Source organism: Erpetoichthys calabaricus, chromosome 2 (genome assembly GCF_900747795.2).
Source record: "Erpetoichthys calabaricus chromosome 2, fErpCal1.3, whole genome shotgun sequence".
Lineage (NCBI taxonomy): Eukaryota > Metazoa > Chordata > Cladistia > Polypteriformes > Polypteridae > Erpetoichthys > Erpetoichthys calabaricus.
Genome location: NC_041395.2, coordinates 171,058,303 through 171,082,302, shown reverse-complemented (window position 1 = coordinate 171,082,302; position 24,000 = coordinate 171,058,303). Strand labels below are relative to the sequence as shown.

Sequence of the window (24,000 nt, the reverse complement as noted above, 5' to 3'; positions counted from 1 at the left end):
GTGATAAGGCAAATCCAAAACGACAAGATAAGTTGGGTTTGTAATCAGGAAATGACAGCCGATTAGAAGGGTAATCCAGCAGTACAGTTAGGAAAGTAAGGTAGGAAAGTGTCTGGGTGATGTAAAATAGGAATACCAAAATAAAAACCTCAAGTCTGAAAACAGAAGTAAACATTCCAATTCTAAACTGATTAATAATAGCAAGAAGTCATAGAAATAAAGGGACAAATCATTTTAAAGCAAGTATTGTAAACAGACAAAAGCGGAACTACACGTTGGCGCAGTGGTAGCGCTGCTGCCTCGCAGTTAGGAGACCCGGGTTTGCTTCCCGGGTCCTCACTGCGTGGAGTTTGCATGTTCTCCCCATGTCTGCGTGGGTTTCCTCTGGGTACTCCAGTTTCCTCCCACAGTCCAAAGACATGCAGGTTAGGTGGATTGGCGATTCTAAATTGTCCCTAGTGTGTGCTTGGTGTGTGTGTGCACGTCCTGTGGTGGGCTGGCACCCTGCCTGGGGTTTGTTTCCTGCTTTGCGCCCTTTGTTGGCTGGGATTGGCTCCAGCAGACCCCCGTGACCCTGTAGATAGGATATAGCGGGTTGGATAATGGATGGATGGATGGACAAAAGCGGAACTGATACATTATCATCCCTGCCCTGGATAAGCAGGGTTAGAAAAATGGATGGATAGAGATTTATATATGTTACCAGCAATTTCTGAAATGGCGGTATTGTACAGAATTCCTAGGCGTTTTTTAGAATTTGTGACATTTTCAGGCAAAGTATGAAATGTCTGTGTTACTTATATACTTTCCCTAAGTATTGTATATAATACAAGCATTATACAGAATAACTTACCAGTTTGTCTTTTTGGCTTTGCATAGAATTCCTAGGAACTGTTTGAAATTTTAATCATTTCATACCCTGATGTCCCACTTTCAGCATTCTATTAATGGTAACATATATATATATTGTGATGGGTGGCATGGCTTTTACCCAGCTGGGATGCCAGCTGCTTGGAGTGTATCCACAGGGCACTACCTTCCCCAGAATGCTAGAGGGCAGCCCTCTTGGGCGGCTGTGGCACCATAGACTGCCGCAGGACACAATGGGAGTTGGAGTTTGGTACAGCTCTGTGGGGTTCCATGGGGACCACCAGAGGTAGCTGCAGAGCCCTACAGTGAACTTTCACCTCACCTGGGAGTGATTCCAGGTAATGATGATGAACCACCTGTAGCACTCCCAGGTCCTGCTTAAAAGGAGGTGCCTCACTCTATTTGGAAAGCCAGAGTCAGGAGGAAGATGGGTGAGGCTTGCCAGTGGAGGAGTGGAGGTGGAAGGAGAAAAGAGTGGAGAAAGAGAAGAATAGAGAAGGGTGCTACATTGTATTTGCTTGGGAACTGTGGTACTGTAGGGAACAAGACAAAAGTGCTTCCCACAGATGAATAAATGTGTCTTGTGTGCTGAGCTTGGGCTATGTGTCTGTTGTGTCTGGGTTTTGGGGAGCTGTATGCCCCCTGGTGTGGACACAATATATACAAACTATAAACGTTATATACAAACTATACCCCTACTACCGGTGCTCAACCTTTCATGAGCCATGAATGCGACACTGGAAAAGATGAAAGTTACTTGTGAGATATGAGACACACCTCCCCATTAGCCCCTGAATAGCTTGGAGAGTGGGTGTCAGAGAAGAAAAGTCAACCACCGGCTGTTATGGTTTAACTAAGGCTATACCCCTGGCTCAAATATCATTTCATTCTTGTCTTTGTTGTTTTTTGAACATTATTTCATAAATAATGTGATTGAATATGCTTCTGTTTTCCTTTTTGAATGACTTTATTTTAATATTATCTTTAGTAAGTATTTTATATTTTTCCTGAAGAAGGGGCCTAAATTACCTCGAAAGCTTGCATATTGTAATCTGTTCAGTTAACCAATAAAACGTGTCATTTTGCCTGACTTCTCATTGCATATTTTACTTCTTTTAGTTGGGTGGCACAGTGGGAACGCTGTGTCAAGTCCTCCCTGTGTAGAGTTTGCATGTTCTCCCCTTGTTTGCGTGTGTCTTTGGACATGTAGGTTAGGTGAATTGGTTTCACTAATTTGGATCTAGCATGTACCTGGTGTGGGTCTGTTCACCCTGTGACGGACTGGTGCTCTGTGCAGGGTTTGTTCCTGCCTTGTGCCCTATGCTAGCTGAACACACACACACACACACACACACACACTCACTCCACAATCCTGGTCTGAATTAAGCCAGTTAGAAAATTACATGACTTCTGTTAGTTACTGTATTTTTGATGTTCCCTGTTTTTTATATATTTAGCCAAATTAGGTTGGGCCCATTGATGCTTCAGCTGTGGGACCAGCACCAAGCCTCAGGGCTAGAGCTGAAACATTTGTTATTAGTCATGTTTGTTCAGCTCTTTCTTTTTTTAATCTTTCTAAGTTTTGTAATTACCTGTTGTTTATTTTCTTTTTGATTTGGAATCACATACTTGATTTTGGTTGCTCTTAATTTTGACTTTTGGCATTCTTTTTTCATTCCATCAAGTTTTTGTAATTGTGCTGAATATCTGTTGATAAATCCTTAATCATGTTTTTTGTCATTGTATGCCAGGGTTTTTTATACCTTCACTTTCACTTTTGAATTTTCTGCTTGGTCCATTTTAGCCTGTACAGACTATGAAACATGTTTCCTAATTTTGGGTTCTAGGCATCAGAGAAGCTCTGAAAATCGTAATTCCAGCCATCTGAGCTTGGACCCATTGTACCGGCTCTTACCATTTAGAAATATTCGGTATGCATGAGCGGGCAATACTTTCTGCAGAGAGCTCAAGAAGAACAAGACAAAAAAGGAAACATTCCAGAATTTAAAACATAGTGTGCCCTCAGGAGGTTAAAGCTTGCTTTGTGGCAGTTGTGCCTTAGGGGAATAACTTCCTCTGGGATAGATTAGGAGATAAAGAAAAGAGATCTAAGATCTAGTAAGCATATATAGGCAAAAGAAGGATGGGACAGATTAAGTCACACCAATTAAGTGTCTTTATTCCAGTATCAGAAAAAAGTGACAGGGAAGTGAAGTGTAGTTATATAAATCAAATATAGTGAATACACAAAAGGTTCAAATTATTACTGAAGCTATAAAGAATTTCCCAAACTCACATTAATCTGCCTCTGAGAACTATAGGCCACTATCCTTCAATAACCTCCATTTCTTTCTTTCTTTCTTTCTTTCTTTCTTTCTTTCTTTCTTTCTTTCTTTCTTTCTTTCTTTCTTTGCTTCATTTTAAGCAATGGACTTAGACAGCAGAGTGGTTTATAGTTGTAAGCCTCTTACAAATATATATGCATTCAGAAGGCAAAAATTACTTTCACAGCAAGATTATCTTTACAGAGTATAATGGCAACCTGGTTCAGACACTGAGATTAGCTACAAAATGAGTTCACAGTTCCATTAGAGTTTATTAGAGTGGAAAGTAATAATAAATGAGAAAAAGAAAAGTAGACCCCCATAGTAAAGTGAAGGAAAAAGCATAAAAGCAAAAGTATGGTAATATATTGTATTTTACTAGACAGCACTAGTGTTTATTTGATTTGTTTGCAGTTTATCACTAGGACATTGGAATTCTTACTCTCACTTCCCGCAAGTACATTTGACAGTCATTACAACATAAATGACCACTGTCACACATGTACGCAGTTAAAGGGCTTGAGTCAGACCGGGATGTGGCAGAGTGCACTGATTCTTTTTCTCCTTGGCCTACAGACAATCCACGGGGGATTCCACCTGGTCCTGTGGACATCACTTCCGGGTCCAAGCCTATGTAGGAAGACCTTGTCGGCTCTAGCCCCTTTGATGTCACGTCCGGGCTTGAGCCTATGGCTGAAGACCCTTATGAGCCCGACCCCTCTGACTTCACTTCTTGTCTTCCCCTTTAAAAGTTTCCACCTTTTCCCTATTCCCTCTGTTCTGTTTTGGACTCAGTTTTGTGCACATCTGTTCTGTATTACATTTTTGCGACTTTGCAGCCTGGATACCAAATATACGGGTGGCTGCCCCAAGCCTTGCTATGGCTCTGTGTGGAGTTTCTAACACCACATAAAATAATAAACAAACTGTAAGACCTTTGGTATTGACTTGTATGTTGCTGTCAGGAACATTCCTGAAGCAGTGTACAGGTTGATTCATTTAGCTCTGTTCTTGGAGCTTATCTAACCAGAGTCCAAAGGCATCAAGCCATCTCTGCAGATGTGTAAATATCCTACACCAATTTTTAGACAGCTACTGAAGAAACACAGCTGTTAGAGCAGCATGAAGAAGACAGAGCCATGTAAGCCATGTAAGCTCTGAAGAGAATCTGGCTCACTCCTCTATGTAGGCATTCTCTTGGGAGATATGTTGAAGAGCCTTTAACATGATGGTGTTATACGAAAAGTTATGACAATGAACTAAGGTTCAAATCACGTATTCTGTTTCTACAGTGCCTATCATAACTAGCATTTGCGAAAGGATCAAGTATGGCAGTAACTTTAAATTCAAAACCTTGAATGCTTCTACTGTGCTTAACTTGATCTGAGAAAAATACAAAACTTTTTTCCCTTTAAAGATTTTTTTGGCTTCAAAAACGTTACATGATGTTGTTCTAATTATGACACAAGAAGGCTAGGTCAGTGCTATGTTTGAAACACACATCTTTCTAACCAAATACACTCTAAACTCTCCAGTTGCTTCACAACGTGCTGTGAGGCTAGTCCAAGTGCTGTTGCTTAGCAACACCAGTCAAAATTCCCATGTGCACTGCGACTGCAGCGCCACGTAGGCACAACAGTCATGCTCCTCATCATTTGCCTATAATTCTTTAACAGTGCACTCAGAATCCATTAAAAAAGAACAAATGTGGCAGCATTTATTGCATTCTTTTGAAGCTATAAAATTTCAATTCTCTGAAATGACAACAAAATTAAACATCAATAAGTAAACAATAATACTGTGACAGCAAAGAGGAAAACCAGGTAATAGCTTAGATAAGAACACAGTGATGGAGTGATTGCTACATGTGGTTGATGCTATATTTGAACATTTTAAATTCCTGCATTTTTTGAGGGTGGCATCATGGTATGATGGTTCAGTGGCTACCACTGCTCTTTCAAAGCTCCTTGTTAGACACCGTCTGTGTGAATATCGCATTGCCTCTCATGTCTGTTTCATCCCACACCCCAAAGCAGTCCATGTTATGTTAATTGGCAAATCTAGATTGGCCTAGTGTGGATGAGAATAGGTGCATATGGTAAATAAATATGTCCTGTGATAAACTGTGCCGCCAGTAGGGGTATAGCAAAACCCGAAACCTCAGACACAATTGAACAGCACCAAGTCTCGGGTGCAAATAATAATTTATTAATAAGGAAATACCTCTGGCTTCTCTTCACAATACACAGTAGAGCAGTCCACAATTTCTCTTCCCAATGTATTTCTCTCCTCCTTTCACTCTTCTCAACAAGCCTTGTATGCCTCCTCCGACTCCAACTCCCTGGGCCAAGTGGAGGGATCTCTTTTAACTCCGGACTTGGGAGTACTTCCATAGCTTAATCTATTGGAAGCACTTCCAGGCCAGGCAGGACCCCAACAGTCCTTGTTCCATCAGCATCCAACATCTCCTTTTGATGGCCCCCACAGAAACTGGCAGGCAGGCTCCTGGAACCACAACTCCCATGCTGCCCTGTGGGTGTTCATGCTGGGGCTCACCAGTGGGGATGCTGCCACCCAGTGTATGCTCTTCCCACAGTAGACAGTCACGCACTGTCTTGTCGTTCCAGGTGCCCAAGACCAACCAGAGTGCCATGGGACAGCAACCTCAGTGTATATGCTGTTGCAGCATCTTTCTGTGTCCATGTACTGGCACAGAAAGGGAAAATCACCACTTCCCAGCTGACATTCCTTTCGCAAGGCCTCCTGGCCATGCAAAGGAGCAGGATTCATCCCAGCAGTGACACCGGTTGGTCTCTCACAACTGGTATGCCAGCCAGAGCTGGTTCATCTCTTGAACCCAGTACTGTTAAGATAGGAACTGACCTACTGCCACTCTGAACTAGTTTAACCAGTTAGAAGATGGATGATCTTTTAAAAAATCACCATTTACCATATACTGACCTATTTCTGAAAATTGTATAGGTCAAGTGAGAATTTGTATTTATTTCACATATTTAGTTATGTTCAACAGGTAATTCTAATCAGATGTCTAGTTTGCAAGTCAAACTTGGGCAAAAAAAGGTAAATTCTGAAACTTGGTGATCTTGTTAGTAACATATGGAATTTATCATTATGACAAGATAGGTCACCACTTCTAAATAAATTATTGTGCCGGAATAAAAAATCATAAGAAATATCACCATTACGTATGAGGCACTGTACAAATGTAAAACAGAGGGACAGATGAAATAGTGTACACTATAAAATTTAAATAAAGCATGGCCTAAAAAGGTAATTTTTCAAGAATTTTCAGCTCCCAACCTCTCTCTCTCTCTCTCTTTTTAAAGGTCTTAGGAAAACTACTTCAAAAATGCAGACTTGTTGATAAGCTTTAGTTGCAAAAAAAGAAAATAAAAAAGTGGCTTTCTGTCCCTGAGCTTTGGCTCAAGTGCCACCACTTCCACTACACTGCCTGCAAGTAGGCCAACTGACATTGCAGTAACCTTGTCTGGTTGAACATAACAAGAACCCACACAGATATCAAGAGGCTGCAGCAGCCACAGGCAGAATGTAGAGACTCAAATAAATTTCCAGTAATCAGTATCTGAAAATGATCCAAATTAGCAGCTACTGTAGCTAACTAGACTCTGCAAGCATTAACTACCAAACCAGGAGTTATTAAGCAGTAATGGCCTGCTTAAAATTTTGATAGCAATAGCAGCACAGAACATGGAAATCTCCAAATTTGATATTCGGCTTAATCTTCTTTTATTTTGGAACAACTAACAACCAACTCATTTTTCATTACAATTTTTATTTATTACTTTTCAATGATAATTATAGTAAAATCTGATAATGAAGTAAAATGATCAGTTTGTGTTTTTATAGAGTGCCCTCCGTGATAATATCACCTGTAAATAAAAATGATTCTTAGTAATATAATTAACAATAAAGCTCATTTTATAGGAGATATATTATGGACAACAATGTTAGAAATTAATGGGCATAATAAAGTAAAATATTAATCCATTTTATTGACCAACTTATACCCTTGTCATAAAGATGTGAAGCCTCTGGCAACAGCTGCAGGTGCAATGCTGGAAACAACTATCACACTTAATACATACAGGTGAGCCTAAAGCCGATTTCACCTTATTACACCAAGTCATAGGGTGTGTCAGATTTGCCAACCACATTTGCCGTCCTCATCACCGGACCATGTCAATTTAAATGAATTTTTGCCCATGTCACAGTTATCAACGGTGTGCCAACTTTCCAGCACAGTCATACTCGCCCCTTTTTATGACAACCAATAGCGTGCTGCTTGATGGAGCTGGTGTTGTATGAAACATTAGCAAGTATAGCAAGTTCAGCCACAATCTCTGTCCTTTTTTCCATTCTGTCAGTCACGGAATGTAAAACACAAGACATCATATAGACGAGCCTCTCTTCTTGCATTCGCTACTCCTCATCGCTACATTAATTGCATTGTACTTCTGGATGAGCATTCATTGGTTGTTAACTCTCATGAACATAAAGCCTGGCCATAAAAATAAAGAAATAAAACAAACCTGTTTGATTTTATTGGAGTGTTGCAGACTTGAGTTGAAGAGAGTCACTAGGTATGTCACTTTAGGTGACCGGCTTCATGGAAGCATGGCACCAACTGCCTCTGACTGCAAATATTGTGTAAATGAAACAACTGAAAATTGCTGGAAGAGTTTTTTAATGTGATATTGGCTTACCCTGCACCACTGTGGAATGTGTGAAGAAATCTGAGCACTTGGAGTAAACCCATGTTGACATCGGATGAATAATATTTAAATACAGGATGTGGGTGGATTATTATTATTATTTCCAATAAACTTCATGCAGTATACTTTAAATTATGTATTAAAAACTGGCTAATATTGTAGCTGCCACTCGGGCTGAACAGGCATCCTGGTCAGAAGAGAAAGCAGACCTGGAAGGAAGGACTGGAAAGGGTGGACGGGCAGCCCATTAAAAAGAGAAGATGTTGATAGAGGTTTTTTATTCCCCCAACACACTAGATGGCAGCAGCCCCAGAGGTCGGTGCACAGTAGGGAACCAGCAGAGCAGCCCTGCTGGAGTCATTGGGTGCCCCGAGAGGGTACTGTAGGGAGACAAACTCCCTATTATGGACTTTCATGTGACCTGGAAGTGCTTTCATCTGCCAGTTGCCCTGGGGGGGTAGGGGGGCTGGTCATGAGGTCACTGGAAGGGGTGTGTGGCACTCCCAATATCTTTGCAAAAGGATCAAGTTCCAAGTCATTAGAGTCCTAGTGCTTCCTGTCTTACTGTTTGGATTGTGAGACATGGACACTATCCAGTGACTGAGACAAAGACTGGACTCCTTCGTTACTTTGTCTCTTCTGAGAATCCTTGGGTACCACAGGCTTGACTTTGTGTCGAATGAGCGGTTGCTCATGGAGTACCGAATGAGGCACATTACCTGCATTGTGAGGGAGCGTCAGTTACGGCATTACACCCATGTGGTGGAATTCCCAGAGGATGATCCAGCTCTCAAGATGCCTAGGACCCAAGCTGCTGGACCAGGCTGAGGGGATGCCCCCGTAACACCTGGCTGCAGCAGATAGGTGGTCATTCCCGGGAGCTGGGACTGGACTGCGTGTCTGCCTGGAGGGTTGCCAATTATGATCCTGAGATGTTTCGTCATCTGATGGGTGTGGCAATGCACTGTACCAGTTCACGTTCCCCAATCTGACTTGACCTGACCTGCTTTAGTGCTGAATAGCTGGGAAAAGTAACAAAATAATACTGTAAAGAAACCAGATTACCAAATGGTCTTTTTTTTTATAATATATTACGTTACTTAAACATAAAGAGCTGTTAGGATGTGAGAGCATTGCCAGGGCACACAGCATTGCTACTTTGGCATGGCTTAAAAGGCCATAATAAAATGCTTTTAGCCTTACTTAGCATAACATACTTCAGCAGAACATAGTAGGCATCAATTAGCTTGGCAGACAGGCACATGTTTTGCTTTTAACTTTACTTTATGATAAAAATATTGTAGCAACCAAGGAGAGTGAAACACAAAAATGGTTCTTGAAATGTGGTTGTCAACAGATAAAGTTCAAATTGAAAAACTGAAACAGAAAGACAGTGATGATCCCCTAGCCAGCCTGCTGTTTGGGGTCACAAGGCAGACTTCTAAAAAAACAAAAACATCACTCTGCTGTGTTTCATCCCCTTTACACTGACTTCTTAATTGTGTTTTCTGCTAACTCTGGAAACTCCTTCCAGTTGCTCTCCATCCACACACACTTCCCCTTCCATCCTTCCTGTCTCTTCCTTTCCTGTGTGTGCACCTCATATCTCTCTGTGCAGTCATTAAGCAACCCAAAGCCTATTCTAAGAAGAATGCACTCCCCTAAAGTTTAATTACAAGATGTTACAATATACAGGTATAATACTAATTTACACTATTTTTAGACAGACCATTTATGGACAAGACCACCCAGACTTGAATGGAACTAATAAGACTGTACATTGGGCTGAGAATAAAGAGAAAGAAAGAGACCTAGGGATGGGACGTCTCACACCGAGGCTTCCAAGCTTGTATCACTTTAATGAAGCACACTGTTTCGAAGCAGAGTGTAGAAACTTGTATTGAAGCTTCATTACCACATGATTGATGAGGTCTGAAGCTTTGAACATCACTGAAGTATCGGGTGCAGTCTGATTGCTTTGAAGGTTTGCACTGTCCCACATGCTTTAAAAGGGGACTTGAAACTACTGCTCGTATTTTATGCAGAAAAGATATATGGAGTCCAGAAGTGTGGAACTTGTTATCAGACAATGAAGTCAATACCAAGCTATTTTATTCTTCAATACTGGGACTTATAATGTGTCATTAACACTGTAATCTAGCCTACTACAGGCACAGTCTCTAAGCCCCTTAATCACTGCTCAGTTCCTCAAGAACATTTCCAAAACCCTGTTATGATCCTCTTTGCCCCTTAGTGCAATTATTCCCCGAACACTGATGGAAGAATATGAATCTTCCACATTGTTTCACAGCAAAAATCCCCTGATGTGAAAGATTTGTCTCATAATCATGAATTAGTGGTGGCTTACAAATGTATCGTATTATCTTGCTAGTGCTCACCAGTGTTGAGTACTCATGGCTGCTATGATTTTGTAAATGACCAAATGTCACTATTTTCAAAGCTTTTGATCTTTCTTCACCACAGTCAGGAAGACATTTCAGAAGCTTCATCAACCTTCATTCACCCATCACCTCAAACAGCACATTTGTACTCCTCAGCACCAATCAGCTATTTAGTTAATTAGAACAACAAATATATTAATCAGTTACCTGAGAATAAAAATAACTTGTAAACAATCATATTTCTTGCTTTGCAACTGAATCTGACCTGAATGGAAAAGGCAGTAAGAGGGGACCTATAGGGGACCAATGGAAAATGTTTTGAAGCGCACACTTGACTTGAAAATCACACATAATCTGTGTCTGGGACATGATCCTCCTTTTCATCAGGGTTGGTACAGAAGAACTTTGAAGACCATGGAGCCAGGATCATCTCTGCAAGTGCTATGTTCTTCCCTCAGTCACTGCTGATGAATTCTAATGCCTTTTTCAGAAACATAACCTGCTCAGTATCTTTTGATGTCATGTCCTTTCTTCATTTCTAAACGGAGTGTGTGCCAAAGGGGTTAACTTAGGCATTCTGTCTCTATAAATGGAAAGGGTCATTTCTGTGCAATACAAGAGCTTAGTTTATTGCTGAATATTTAGTTCTTCCCAGGAATAATTTTGATATTCTTGCAACTGATGTCTAAAGTAATAATTTGATTGCTTAGGTTGAACAAACTAAATATTGCTACTATGCTATGCATTTGCACATTTGAAATGTGAAATAAGAGGACATCTCACGTTTTTTCAATTACTTACACTAATTACACTGAAAGATTCAAAATAATTTGCATATTTAACAAAACATTACAGCATGTTAACTCCACAACTTCATGACTTGAATTAAGTGAAACTGAAGATGGGTAGATAGAAGGATGGGCTAAAAAATTTCATCCATTCATTCATCCCTTAGGCCAGCGTTTCTCAACCTTTAAGTATTTGCGACCCGAGTTTCCATAACAGTTTTAATTGCGCCTCCCTAAGGTTTTTTTGAAACCCTAATAAAATTTATTCCTATATTTTTTGCTACAAGTTTAAAACTTCGCTATGAATAGCGAAATTACACCACATATGGCAACATTCGCGCCCCACAGTTTGAGAACTGCTGCCTTAGGCTCAGGTTATGAAGCAATCTCGGATGGGACCGCAGAGCACATATATATAAAATTCACATATGAAATGTAAATAAGAATGAAGGCTGTCTCAAATAGTTTAAATAGTTTGTAACTTTATACAGAGAGGCATGAGGTTAGCACTCCAGCTTCACAGCTCCATATTTCTGGATTCAAATTCCAGCCAAGTCACTGCATGAGTGCTGTTTACACATTCTCTCCATACTTGTATTTTGTATCCTTTGGGTGTTACCAAAGATGTGCAGGACAGGTTAATTACAGACTGTCTGTTTCCCTAGTGTGCCCTGTGATGATCCCCATTCAGGGGTGATTTCTGCCTTTCAGCTAATACAGGATATTGCCAGAAGTATGAAGTTGATAATTGAGGGTTCCAAGAATATTATTTAGTGGAAACATTTTGTATTAGATAGTTTAATTATGGAACATATCAGAAATGTATTTATCTACTGAATGCAGTGCAAAGATTTTGCTTCTTGTAACTCATGGGTGTAGTCATTTGAAATATTACAGAAAGCAAAAAGTTACAAACTATGTTGTGATATATTATGTCCAAAAAGATTTTGCTTCTGTGTAGAAGTTGTATAAGAGTAACTTTTAAATAGATAAAATACATTTAAGAGGATCAAGCATTATCCTGGCTACATGACTGTACATATCAGAATACTTTGTGCTGATGTCAACATCTTGTGTTTCTTTACTCTTATGTACCTATAAATATACTCATACGCTTACTCATATACTATCTCATGGGAAGGCTGGCATTAACTGGTTAGAATAACCTTCAACCACTGTGGAAGAGCAATAATCATTGGCAGTATTGTGTAACCTTGGATTTGAAACTGAAGAATGGCCTATGAGGTGAAGACAAGGTTTAAATAACATAAAAGGTCAGTGTTAAATAAAGAATGAGCCATGGCAAAATGAGCAGGCAAGGATATACTTGGTCATTAGAAAATAAAGTATAAATTTTATTAAATACTGACAAAAAGGTGGAAGAAGAGGTGGATTTTACATAAGGAACAATGTAAACTTTATTGCTATTCTCCAATCCAATAGTACTCAGAGTGTTCTGGACCAAGGACCACTTTCTCAGATTCAAAGATATGTTTGACTACCTATAGCCACAGTTAATTCTTAGTGTTACAATAGACACATTTATTTTTTACAGGTATTTGCAGCTGAAAAACACTTAAGCTTTTAATCCAATGCTGCATTTCAAAATTTTAACTGGTCATCTTTAACTACCCTCAGCCATGAAGATTGTGTATCAGCAAGCAGTCTGACAGCATTAATGAAGGAAAAATGGCTTTTGGAATTAAATAATCTCTTTGCCAGGTTTGGGCTCTCCAGCCTGACATCAAGGTGAATTTAAACTAAAGGACCATGCAGTGATTGAGATCAGCTAAACTGGAGAGAGGCTGAGTTTGAAGAAGTGCCAGGAGAGTGAGAGGGGGTATAGATAGCTCCACGCAAACAAGAATGGAACAGGAAGAAGTGGAATTATAGTAAAAGCTGCTGTCATCTGGTAATGGTTGTTTTATATCTCATTGTCCTAATAGTGCAGAGTTCATTTAGAAGAATGGAGTTAGGCTTTAGAAGACTGACATATCTGTGAGATTTAAAATGACTGTGGTCCACTTGACTCTCATATGGTCAGCAGACCACACTTTGAGGACCACTGCTGTAGACTTTACACCTTTAAATCACAGAAAAATGGCCAATGATTTGTACTTTATATTATATACTGTATGTTCTCTTAACACAAATCAAATGCATCATAGCCACTGTGTTTACATGCAAGAATACCCACAATAAATGCATCTCACAGGAGTTTTGTTTTACCCATTTATTGTTGCCATTGTATCTGTTGCCATTTTATAGCAGATGGTGAAAATGCAAATTCTACTAATTAGAGCTTTCAAAAAGATACAAGACATAGCATTATGTATTTATTTAGGTATTAAACACCTTGTTTAGAAAGCTTTGAAGTGTGCCTTCTACATTCCCTACAGTACCTTAACAAATTACCTTTCAAAATATTTCACATTTTAACTTACACATAAGAATCCATATGTGAAAATGTATTCTTGTTATAGCCTGCATCTGTCTTATCACAGAGTTGCAATAGTGCCATATACTGTAAGAAAAAAATAGATTTTATTTCTTATTGCATATACATATACATATACATATATATATGCTTATGCTTCTTTGTGTAAATTGCATGATTTTTCTTCTTATGTTTTAACATTATGTTTTGTAATTTTGTATTATGACCCGGGTTCGCTTCCTGGGTCCTCCCTGCGTGGAGTTTGCATGTTCTCCCCGTGTCTGCGTGGGTTTCCTCCGGGCGCTCCAGTTTCCTCCCACAGTCTACAGACATGCAGGTTAGGTGGATTGGCGATTCTAAATTGGCCCTAGTGTGTGCTTGGTGTGTGTGTCTTGCTGTGGGTTGGCGCCCTGCCCGGGATTGGTTCCCTGCCTTGTGCCCTGTGTTGGCTGGGATTGGCTCCAGCAGTCCCCCGTGACCCTGTGTTCGGATTCAGCGGGTTGGACAATGGATGGATTTTTGTATTATATTGGCAAGCACAACATTGAACATCAGGCATCAAAGTGTACTTAACAAGAGTACAGTCATGGCCGAAAGTTTTGAGAATTACACAAATATCTGCTGCTTCAGTGTTTTTAGATCTTTTTGTCAGATGTTTCTATGGTATACTGAAGTATAATTACAAGCATTTCATAAGTTTCAAGGGCTTTTATTGACAATTAGATTACTGGCAAAGATACGTGTAAAGGACTTAAAAATGCCTTGAGCCAGAAGTCCAATTAGACTTTAAGTAGAGAGAGAAAGAGATAGAGGAAGATGGGAGGTGAGAAAGTAACATAGCCAAGTGTATGTATGGGTCATCTGCAACTACCTAACAAAGTTTTAACAATGTTTTAGTCCAGAGATGCAACAAGGCTTTACTTTGCTTCACCATACTTTTTACTTTCCTCAAGTTTATTGCTCCTGTCTCTATTTAATAAAATTTAACACCATTTTTGATACAGTACGCTTGGCTTTTTGACATTATTTGGAATGTGGAGAGACACAATGAGGGTTTCCTCTCCTGGTATAAATTGAAACACATTTCAGGGTGATTGAGATAATGATATGCTTCCTTTTAATTTTAGAGAGTATGTTTCACAGTGTATGTTTATCTCAGAAGCAAGTGAGAAAGCATTAAATAATAATTTTATACAGCATTTCTCATAATGAGCTTGATCACAAATAGCTTGATAAAGTAATCAGCATTTTCTAGAATAACTGTCACGGTTCACATAATCACAGACAGCCTTCTAAAGAAATTAACAACATGTAAACACGAGCCTAATAATAATTATGTTAGAAAATTGCAGAATTTGCTCTTCAGGTCTGATAACCCGTAGCACAGTACGAGTAAAACAAATGGCTTACACTTGCCTATATTTCTTCTGTATGTGAGTCCACTGTTTCATAGACTGTATAAGGAGATTTGACATATGATTAAGAGAAGAATTTTCAATTTTATAGCTTTGAAAAACTCTTGCATTGCCTTAGCAGTAAGTTTGGGATCGTTATCCTGTTGTAGGATGAAGCGCCGTCCAATGAGTTAAGAGGTATTTAATGGAACTTGAGAAGATAAGATGCTTCCTTACATCTCAGACTTCTTCAGCAATTACATCCTCAATACAGACAAGTGTGCTGAACACAGGAAGGAAAAGGTAGAAAGAGAAGAAAAAGTGGTTGAGTAGCCAAAATAATGTCAGGACGAGAATGGTGCATCTAGTAGATGGGGACTTCAGAGACTTTGCAGGGTCTCGAAGAAAGACACTGCTTTATATATTCATTTTTCTGTTGTGCTTTATGGTGAGCTAGTTTCTTTTAGTACATTACAAATTGCTTCAGAGCACTGCATCCACTACTGCATGGTAATTATCTCGAATGTAAAAAGACATTAAATGATTGAATGGCATCCAAACAGCACGTTCTCCGATAATCCACTTGCACATATGAAAAGGCTTCAGGCTCCAAATCATATGAATAATTAATTAGTTAACGTACTGCCGGTCAGTAAGTAATTCCAACAGTGATTTCTTTTTTCTTTTTTTATTTGTCCTGCTTAAAAGCCTGTAGGCTGGAAAAAAAAAAGAAATGTGAATTGCCAAGTTAAGGGTTAGCAAAAAGGATTGAAGCTCCATGTCTTGTCCGAAAGAAAAGTACAGTACTTTCAAATGTGGAATGTTGTAATTATGGGCCATGCTCCCTACTGCATTAGCAATTTTCACTCTTTGAACATTTCAGTAATGATGTGTGTTTCTGGTTGTCATGCTAATGACTTGCTCAGCAGCTGGACAAAGTGGCCTGAGACCTCAGGAGCATCTAGTCATATATTTGCCAAGCCCAGAAAACCCAAAATAAAGTCAGCTGTTGTGCATTGCATGATATGGATGAGTGTCCAGGTGGACATGTTTATAAAATGTAATTGCCTATACTGTGCAAGCACAACTGTAGTGGCATTAGTTGTACTCCAATATTTTTGCTTACCTTTAGGTGTAAGAAAGCTTTTGTTGTAAATTGTCTATACTAAATAAATATTTGCATTGGTCCTTTGATCATGCTGCAAGGATACATCTAACTGATATACTGTGTCACACACGTGTGCATGGGAGGCAGCTAAAGGGCCTGAAGGAGGGTAATTCCACGCCATACCAGGGGGTGGTGAGGTGCACTAACCCTTTTCCCTTTTTCTCTGCAGACCAATTACGGGAAATTCCGCCTGACTCTGATGACGCCACTTCCAGTTACACCCCCAAAGACGACACTTTTGTTTTCCGACCCAATGACATCACTTTCCGGTTCCGGGCCTGATGACACCACTTTCCGGTTCTGGGCCTCATGACATCACTTCCGGTTTGGGCCACGTTGACGCCACTTCCTCTTCCTCACCATAAAGCCCCATTTTGGCATTATCAAAGACTGTTCCCTTTTGAACGCCAAAAGATAGTTTTTCTTTGCTTCAACAGCTACCTACAATATACGGGGTGGCTACCCCAATCCTTTTTTTGGCTTCTTTTTGTCTTTGTTGATGTGACAAATGTTATAATTTCACTTTTGTGGCCCTTGTTTATATACTACAAGGGTGAGTTGAAGAGTTTTAGATTATATCTTTTATTCTGAATCTAAAGATTCCTAAAAGTTGGGGACCTTTGATTTTTCAAAGAACTTTCCTTCTAACTCTGAACACCTCTCACATTTCTCCAAAAAATACTTAAAGATGTGCCACAGAGAAATCTTTTCATATTCTCACCTCCACATCAGTTGAAAATTCTTGCTTTTTTGCATCTTTTAAATGCTTCCACCATCTCAATACCATTGCCCTGCTCATTGTCTCTGTATAATATACTTCATTTCAAATTTCATATGTTCTGAGATTTATATGAAATTCAACCACACATCTTTGTCATTGTATGGAGATTGAAATGTTAAGAGTTCACTGTGTAACGATGCCCTCACAGTCAGAAGCCTGATGGGTCACTACAGAAACTCGAGTTCTCTTTTACCTCGCGTAGCTAAAATGACAGTATTCTGCACTCTAAATCCAGCAACATTATTTCACATCTTGCAGGTCCAAATGAGGACACACAATGGAGAAGTGCATGCATTAGCATATTAGCAATGTGGGGCTCATCCAGGGAGAAGAAAGTGTTAGTGAGGCTGAAATGGTCAGAGATTACTGTTGAAAGAAGGTGTTCTTATAGTCAAAAGTCTGAATGGTCACTAGAAAGAGGAGAGTTCTCCTTTAGCTTGACTGGCTAAGATGGCTGTACTCAAATGTACATCGAATCCAGTAATCTGAGTTCATATACAGCAGCTCCAAGTGAACATACACAACAGAGATGGGGGCTGCCTGAGCAAATTTCTCACCAGTAACAATGTAACAATTGAAGAAAAATCACTCATGACTGTCGTAGGCATTAAACTGTTGGCCATGACAACTCAAGGGTCAAGAGTAAACTGGTCCCCCTAATGGTGTACACTCACAGGCTCTGACCGTGACCCCCTACCACATCACATTCACAGCAAATATGTGATGCATAAATTACAATGAATCTCAAAATATTTGAATCAGCCTTTATAGTTTGTATTAATAAAGTCTTTTCAACAACCTCCATTTTTGACATATACAGTAGCTTAATTAAACCAAAATGTAAATTCACTCCAATGGTACTTAGATTTTCAGTGCATAATACTGTAATTACACTGTACAAAGTAATTAGGGCAAATTACAAAGTAATTAGGGCAGTAAAACAGCCAGTAGCACAGTCACCTCAAAGGATGAATTATGAGCTGGGATCATCTTTTTTGTGTAGATGACAGGTACTGCCATTTCTCAGAGAATCTCCCAGACTCCAAAAATCAGTTTTATCATATTATCACATCATCTGTGACATGTACCTAACATGAAATGTACCCACTAACCTTTTAGGCTCTTTTCTCAGTGATGGATAGGAATAAATGTCAAAAACACATTGTGATAGACGGCCTGCAGCTCATCCCGGCTGTCACACCCAGGACGCTAGATGGCATCTCCCCTGCATCACAGAGGTGCCCTGGATTCCCACAGGGCACCATGGGAGATGGAGTTCGGCTTCACAGCCGTGCTGTGGGTGCCACTGTGTGACACTGCAGGGAGACGCAGGGATTTTTATTTTCCCTATAACCCGGAAGTACTCCCAAGGCACGGGGATGGAAGAACAGAAGTACTTCCGGGCTGAAGAAAAATACAAGTCTTCATCTGACCCGGAAGTGCTATTAAATCACATGGACAGAAGGACAGGAGCACTTCCGGGTCAAGGACTATATAATGGACTAGGGGAGACCCAGCAAGCTGAGCCGGAGTTGGGAGGGAGTGTGACGGAGTTGCTGGGAGGAGAGGAGGAATTATTGTATTAACTATTGTGTTTATTGATTGTGTATATGGTGGTGGAGGTGCTTTGGGGCACTTTGGAGAAGAAAATTAAATTACTTCTTGGTACTTTTAAACCTGTGTCTGCATCTGTCTTTTGGGTTTCACAGGGCAACAGCACCCTCAAATGTCCATATATTGACAACATATACAGCTATTACCTGAGATCTCTTACCTGTCTCACTGTCTGTATTATACCCAAAATATTCAGCCCAAGGGACCTCTACTTGCAGGCTGTTTACTGACTTTGATTGCCTTTAATTCCAAACCTTAATTTCAACCCAATTAATCACCAATACAGGGCTTCACAAACATGCTTTTGTGCCCTTAATGTACTGCAGCTAATCAAGCAATAGAAAATCTAGATTTCCAGCTGTACCAATAGCAATCAGGGAAGGGCATGGATTTAAAGCTTTCACTTAAAAAAATCTGTATATTTGCATCAAAAACGAATGGCAACAAATATAAGCAATACAACAATTTATACAACCTGGATGGGTTCATGCAGTGTTCAGTTATTTTAGTAATAGCAAGAATACTGATGTACATTCCAAATTGCTTCTTTCCTTTAGTTACAAAATATATATACTTGATAAAAATAAAATGATAAAGATTTTTACCATACAGAGACAGCTACATGAATGTGTCTATTTTAGTTTATAGATAGATAGATAGATAGATAGATAGATAGATAGATAGATAGATAGATAGATAGATAGATAGATAGATAGATAGATAGATAGATAGATAGATAGATAGATAGATAGATAGACAACAAGTGGTAAATGAATTGAGAGAAAGCTCTTTTCGATAAAAGTTCAATAAGGCAACCACTCTTCTCCTCACTTCTTGCCCAACATGAGTAGCCTGCTTACTCAATTTCGTTTCTGTTGAAGACCAACATTTTACAGTTTCTCAAACTACAAAGAAAATGGTACTGAAGCATTATTACAAAGTCAAGGTTATTTTCCCATTGGAATCAAAAGCTAAATTAGGCAATAAATTTATCAATTAATAAAAGTACTCAAAATCTTGCTTTGCCTATCAGGTTTCCCGGAATACATTGCACTCCTTTTCAGATTGACAAGACTTTCTGGCTTAAGGCCTATTACTTGAGATCTGTCATCTGAAAAGGTTAATACCTATAACACTCTCCTATTTTGAACTGAAAAATTTTACAGCAATCAAAAAAAAGCTGAGCAATGTACATCCATCCATCTATTGCACAAATACATGAAAAACAGGTTAATGTACAAAAATGCAAAATACAGATAAAATACAAATTTAATATAAAAATGTGTATCCATCCATCCATCCATTTTCCAACCCGTTGAATCCGAACACAGGGTCTTGGAGTGTTATTTGTGGCTCTAGTCATCACGCTATAGACATAGTAGCTTCAGAAGCTTTGAACAAAAGAATGACAAAGTGTATCCCTTAAGAACATGTTCCACTCTGACAGGCAAAGGGAATTACGCTTCTTTATTCTTGAAAATAAAACGAAAGCCTAAGGAAGACTTAATCCTAGTCTTTAAAATACTGAAAAATATTGATAAAGTTAATCAGAATTCTTTCAATTACATAATAAACAGCATACCTGAAGGATACTGGTGGAAATTAAGGGAACATGCATTTGAAACAGAGCCAATGAAACAGTTAGTCACACAAAGTCTAGAACAGAGTATCAAGTTGACTGAAAACTTTGACAACTTTAAAAAGGACACTGATGAGACTCTCAGTCTATTTAGCTATTAAACATCTAAACAAGATAGATCAACTGAATAGTCTTCTTTCATTTATCAAACATACTATTTTAAGAAAAGGTATGGGTAAAAAGTCTGAATTAGAGTAAACTGTCCTATTTGGGGTGTTCATAATAAATTTAATGATTTACTGCATGAGGTAGAATAATAGTTGTGTCAAATTTGAAGTATTAAATGTATATTCAATTTAAAGGTTTAAAATCTAAATATTCTCATTTGTATTAGAAATCTGTCATTTTAATCATTTAATAAAGGTTGATAGAGGACTACATAACTTGTAAAAACTCATAAATCAAAAATAACACCATATTCATAATTATTGATCATGAAATACAGATTCTTCATCCATGGCTTCAGTCATCAACAGTTTGAAAATATGAAATAAAAAAAGAAATACAAAAAAATAATTCATAAAATTTAATTAATCGTGCGACCATCTGTCAAACTGCATCCAGTAGGAATGATCTTGTTGTCCACTATTTGACATCACCCGCTTCAGTCACCCTCCCTCTCACTGTTAGTCATGTTACAGCATCCGTGGTGTAACACGTTTTGCGACACCTGCTGTCTACTCATGCCTATTCATGGCCATCTACAGCAGAAACAAATTCTGAGAAGCCAATCACACAACAGAAATTGCAGGTCTGTGATGCCCTTAGATTTCCAGGGCCTTCAAGTGCAGTGAACTAAATGGACTAAAATGTATGTATCCAGCTCCAAGTGGCATGGATGAGCTATTGAATATCATTTGTGATAGGGGCCAGGGCTTGCAATTGGTGCTGATATGGTAGCTCACGGCCTCTGGCAGAGCCCTAGATAAGAGTTGAACTTCATTAGAGAGGAAGTAAAAGTTGTAGCCAGTTTTCCGTAGGTGAACCTGCATAAGGTTCATTACTGACACTCAAGGGAAGAGAACTGAGGGCTTGTGCATCAGCCTGACCCTGTCAATCCCTGCCCGTCCTTTCCCCAACTGGTGCCCTGCTGGAACCTAAACCCATTTTTCCTGTGGGTTCAGAGCTTTGTCTGTATCAACAGAGTTTTTGAGGAACATAACCCTCATGGCATGTGTGTATATATAGGGATAATATTATCCTGAACTTCATTCATCCACAGGGGGAACATGGAATGTATCTCCTGTGGATGTGAGGCCACTACTGTACTCTAAAACAGAACCCCAAATGTTTATGTTTGAAATTTGGCATTTTTAATCTTCTGGTACTGGATCTTAGAGGGGTAGGACCACTGGTAAAGAATCAGATATTAAAAATATTATCGTAGTCATGATCAGCAACCTTGAAATACCATAAAACAACATTTCATATACCTACTGTATATTACCAATCCCCATTTTTAAAGTCTTTTGTAAAGGAGTAACTTTTACCACTTGTATCCCATTAGGGGAGAACCCCTGTAATCGGCTGATGTGGCATTTACAACTTCAAGTCTTTCTGATCATTTTTGCAGAAGACACCTATTGGTTTACTCTTTTATCATAGGGGTGTAATTTCCTGCACAAAATATAATCCAAAATTGGCCTACAAATGACGGTTTTTCAGGTCTACAGGGACAAATATAGGAAGAACCCCAAAAAGCTTGAAGTCTTGAGATGAGCCAAACAGCACATTATATGTCAGGGTGAGACAGGAGGCACAAAGCAAAAAAGCTAAAGTGATTTCAAAGCATTCATAAGTCATTTTTATAAGCACAAAATGTATAATACACTTTTCAGAATACAGTGTGCAGTTTCATTCTCTGTATTACAGTTGGGATATTAAAGTACTTCTCTAAGGAGAGCTACTACACTAATTCAAGGACAGCATGGTATCAGCTGAAGGAGCTGAACATTTTTAGGCTAAGCAGGTGGTACTGCAGAAATCTTACAGACGATTTTAAAAGTCAGTAACATGGAATCAAGCTATTACTTTAAAATTAGCTCTTCAGCAAAAATGGAGAATAAGGAAAACTTTATATATAACAAAGAAAATTTTACACTAATGTTAGTAGAGCTTTTTTCACTCACTGAACTGTAGATAAAATGAACAATTTACCTTGCAGTGCAGTTGAAAGTAGCACCTCAGGGAACTGCAAATCTCAACTTAGCATTCATTTGGACACATTAGATAAACAAGAATCGACACACTCCATTTAGTTAAATGGCCAATTTCTTCCAAAGCCTTTCTTATTTTTTGTAAGCCTTGCTCTGCAACATGCTGTGGTCTTCTGAAAGGTTGGTTGCTGATTGGGTAGGCTTCATCTCTTCGCAACCAAGAACAGAGTAACACTGATTTAAAAATAGAGGCAGAACCACTTGATATTAAGAAATACTTTATATGAAGCGTTACGTTGCTTCTCACTTACTATTGGGCGTATGTACTTTTACACATGCAGGCCCATAACAAAAAGGGTGAAGATCTCCATATATTCCATATATCAAAGTTTGTAAAATGTGACTATAGTTATTGAGAAAATGTCCCTGTCTATACTGATCCCATCCTGTGTTTTCAGTATTTTAGTTTCATGTGCTTACTTCATTCCCTGTTGTTTTATTTGTCATTGTTTTAACCAGTTTACATTTTTTAAACATAGGGGTGAAATCTGCATGGTTCAGCTTGTCTGAATATTTTAACTTCATTTGCATATGATAATGAAAAGTATACTGTATATACATATATATATATATATATATATATATATATATATGTGTGTGTGTGTGTGTGTGTGTGTGTGTATGCACCAATTATGTTGTCATCAGGGGATTATTACTTTAGAATTTATGTTATTTCTATACATAATATTCTATACTCTTATTTTTATACATTTTCTCAACCAGTTGTTGTAGTGGGGGTAACTGTGAGAAAAAGTATCAAAAGTATCCCCACCAAACTAGTGTAGTTAAACCTTCCCGTACATATGAAGATTAAATAGTTTGTTTCAGAATTTGAATATTATTTTACTAAAATCTGATCAAGAGATTAATGATCTACTAATCAAGACATACTGTGAAAAGTGTTAATATCTGGCTCGAGATGAGTTTAATAGATAGATAGATAGATAGATAGATAGATAGATAGATAGATAGATAGATAGATAGATAGATAGATAGATAGATAGATAGATAGATAGATAGATAGATTTTACCCAGTGACCCATTTTGAGTATAGTGTCCTTATAGAACTAAACAGTCTAACAAAACTCATATAACAATACATTAAATATCAATTTGGTTTTATCATATGCTTATTATTTTATTCTCCGAACACTTATTGAAATTCTCTTCCAAAACAATTTATCTCTGATTCACATGTCTCCAGTTTCCAGTTTCCACTGTCATGAGCTCTGCTTCATTGTAACACTATTGAATACATTGACATGCGTGCACACTCAGGCGTCCCCTGACAATTTCAACTGAGGTAAGCACTAGCACTCCATACGCTAGTGGTATGATGTTCTTTTATCTGAGCCCAGAGAAGACTCCCAGTGAGGGTACGGAAAACTGGCCATGATGTCGCAAACAAGTCTTTCCACTTTCTGTCATTCCACAATATAAAAGCAGTGAACCAGAAAGGTGGAGGCTTCGACCCGATCGGGAACAGAGCATGGCACGACTGATAGGACAAGCAAAGATACAGAATCCACAGCAGGATAATGTGGGTTCAACATTGTTAGAGTTCTCCCCTACCCACATTACTTTATGATTGATTTTTTTTGTTGGATTTTCAT

General features: G+C 38.8%; 1 protein-coding gene across 2 annotated transcripts in view; it reads right to left on the bottom strand.

Annotated features, from left to right (window-relative positions):
• Window positions 1-24,000, bottom strand: part of rab6ba (RAB6B, member RAS oncogene family a) — a 494,609-nt gene that overhangs the window by 327,648 nt on the left and 142,961 nt on the right. The window lies entirely within an intron of this gene.